This window comes from Callospermophilus lateralis, unplaced genomic scaffold (genome assembly GCF_048772815.1).
Source record: "Callospermophilus lateralis isolate mCalLat2 unplaced genomic scaffold, mCalLat2.hap1 Scaffold_101, whole genome shotgun sequence".
NCBI lineage: Eukaryota > Metazoa > Chordata > Mammalia > Rodentia > Sciuridae > Callospermophilus > Callospermophilus lateralis.
The window spans coordinates 2,267,373-2,270,549 of record NW_027510272.1 but is presented as its reverse complement, the minus strand read 5'-3'; the positions used below and the strand labels follow the sequence as shown (position 1 = coordinate 2,270,549).

The following is a 3,177-nucleotide window of genomic DNA, read 5'->3' as shown; positions in this document are numbered from 1 at the left end:
CAAGTCATATTAATGCAAAAATATCTTGAATAAGCTAGAATTTTTAAATAATATACTTTTAAGTATAAATTAGTAAAAATATAAGAAATATAAGAAGCTGATATAATAATTACTAATTAATTATTTTATTAATTATTTATTATTAATTTTCAAAAACTAAAGAAATTATCGAAGAAAACATGCAATATGTAATGTTCAAGAATTAAGAGGGAAGAATAAGACTCACATTGTCTGTAGAGTTGGGACCTTGAGGTAAGCTGGGGATGAAAGCCATGAGGTCGGTCTTGGGCAGGCCTTCCCCAGAGCACACCCTCTGCCTCCTCTGCTGCGAGTAAGACCAGCTCCCCACCTCGCTGGAGCACACCAGCGTGGGCTTTCCAGGCTTGCAGGAGCCCTCGGTGGGCGTCGCCGAGCAGCGAAATGCTGTGTACAGCAAGAGCGTGAGCACTAACAGGCTGGACACAGCGCAGATGGCTATGATCAGGTACACGTTGACATCCACCAATGCAGCCTCCTGACTCCCAGCGCCCACAGACACCCGCGAGTAGGACTTAGGCACCTGGCCGCTCTCCACAAGAGACACCAGCACTGTGGCGGTGGTGGTCAGCGCTGGCTCTCCGTGGTCCTTCACCAGCACCAGCAGACTCTGGCGTGGCGCGTCTGCCTCCTCTAGGGAGTGCGTGGTGCTGATCTCGCCAGTGTACTGCCCTATGCTGAACGGGCTGCGTGCTACACCTGCCAAAGGCAAGAGCTCGTAGGACAGCCACGCATTGTACCCCAAGTCAGCGTCCACCGCCCGCACCTTCGCCACCACATGGCCTGCACCAACTGACCGCAGCACCAGCTCGCTATCAGCGCCGCCTTCTTTTTGTTGCCAAGGTCCCAGTAAAGCTGGCGCGTTGTCGTTCTCATCCAACACAAACAGTTGCAGAGTCACGTTGCTGCCTAGGGGAGGCACACCAGCATCGCGCGCGCTCACTTGAAACTGCAGCAGCTCCAGCTCCTCGTGGTCCAGAGGCTGCAGCACATACACCTTGCCGCTCTCCGCGTGCACTGACACATAGCTCGACAGTGCACGCTCACCCACACGACGCTCCACCAGAGAGTAGGACACCAGTGCATTCTCCTGAGCGTCCACGTCAGGCGCGGACACTGTGAAGACGTGGTAGCCTGGCGGGTTGTTCTCCTTCACGAACACCGTGTACTCCGGCTGCGCAAACACTGGCGCGTTGTCGTTCACATCTGCCACCTCCACGGACAAGCTGGCTGTGGCCCACAGCGAAGGCGAGCCCCCATCCCTCGCAGTCACCACCAACTCATACTCGGATATGCTCTCGCGGTTCAAGGCGTTATCCAGCACCAGGGAGTAGTAATTCTTGAAAGTGGACATGAGCTTGAAGGGAACATGGGACGTCAGAGAGCAGGTCACCTGCCCATTGGAACCAGAGTCACGGTCGGACACGCTAATCAGGGCGATGACAGTACCCAAGGGAGCGTGCTCTTTGATAGGCAGAAAGAGGGAGGTTATGGCCATCTCAGGAGAGTTATCGTTCACATCGAGGAGTTTCACTATTACTTTGCAGTGTCCTGTTAATGGGAATGCACTTCTATCTACCGCATCAATATTAATTTCATATAAGTTACAATCTTCGTAATCCAGTTCTCCCTTAACTTTTATTTTACCACTATCAGAATTGATTGAAAATTTAGATTTTACACCATCAGAAACAAGATTACTGAAGAAATATGTTATTTCCTTATTGCTACCCTCATCTTCATCTGAGGCGTTCAGTTTAATAACCAAAGTCTCATTCGGTGTGTTTTCCAACATTTTTACATTGTAAATGGGTTTATCAAATTCTGGGGCATTGTCATTCGCATCCAATACATTGATCAATAACTGAACTGTACCTGTTAATTCAGGTTTTCCTCCATCAGTTGCAATTAGTAATAAACGATGCTCTTGTGTTTCTTCTCTATCTAAAGGTTTCTTCAAAACTAGTTCTAAAACCTTTGTTTCTTCTTCATTTCTTTTAACATCCAAGTCAAAATATTCATTAGGATTTACCTTGTATCTCAATTCTGCATTTACTCCTATATCCAAATCAGATGCGCCCTCTACCGGAAATCGCGAATCTCGCATTCTTGATTCTAAAATATTTAATCTTTGTTCTGATCCAGAGAACCTAGGCGGGTTGTCCTTAATGTCTCTCACCTCCACCTCCACATGGTAAACCTGCAGCGGTTGGTCCAGGATCACTTCCAGGTGGACGTGACACTCTGTGTTCCGCCCACACAGCTTCTCCCGGTCGATTTGAGAATTCACAAACAAAATGCCATTCTGTAAATTTACCTCCAAAAGTTCTCGGTGGTCCTTGGATGCCACACGGAACAGGCGAGGAACCAGTCTGCCAGCTCCAGTCCCAGATTCTGGGGATGCGGCCTAGGAAGGTGCAGTGTTTTGCCTCCTCGGGGACTGAGTAATGGAGCTGGCCGCTCGCGTTCTTGCATGCTGGGAGGAGCAGCAGTGAGAGCAGCAGGCACCAGGATCCTGGACTTCCTCTTTGGGAATATAGCATCGCAATCTGGAGATCTCGTTGCACTTCTCCAATTTCTAGTGCATCACCACAAAATATCTTCTGGAAATTTAATCAAAATTTACATTTTTTTCCCCAATTCCCTCGCCTGTTTGATTTTTTGTAGCAGAGCCACAAATGGAAGGTCTTTTTCCTTCCTGTTAAAAATGTACTCACCATATGCTTTGTGTGTTGGAGGAAGGAGAAAAGATTTGTCAGTGTCCAGCGACATCATGTGGATGAAAGGGTAAGTATTTTTCCATGTTTTGCTTTATTTACCTTATGTTTGTGAAATATTTATCAAATATTACCCAATTTCAGTGACATATTTTCTATGACTCTGTATATCTCCTTTCTCTGGTCAAAATATTAAAACCTAAATTGAAATGAATCAATACAAGCACATCACTAAAATATTAAAAAAATCGCTTCTGAAATCATGACACCCAAATCCCTACTAAAGTAATTTGCAATGTTCTATTTTATTTAGTTAAGGGTTTATATATTTCCAACTGATAAAAAATGTTTTTCCAGTACCAGGTATTTTTTGGTATTAACTATTTATTTAATATTACTATATAATTGTCAAAATAAATAAAAA

At 45.4% G+C, this 3,177-nt stretch overlaps 1 pseudogene; it reads right to left on the bottom strand.

The window, feature by feature from the left end:
* Window positions 1–202: 202 nt before the first annotated feature.
* On the bottom strand, window positions 203–2,579 carry LOC143386431 (protocadherin alpha-5 pseudogene; annotated as a pseudogene).
* Between the last annotated feature and the right edge of the window lie 598 nt (window positions 2,580–3,177).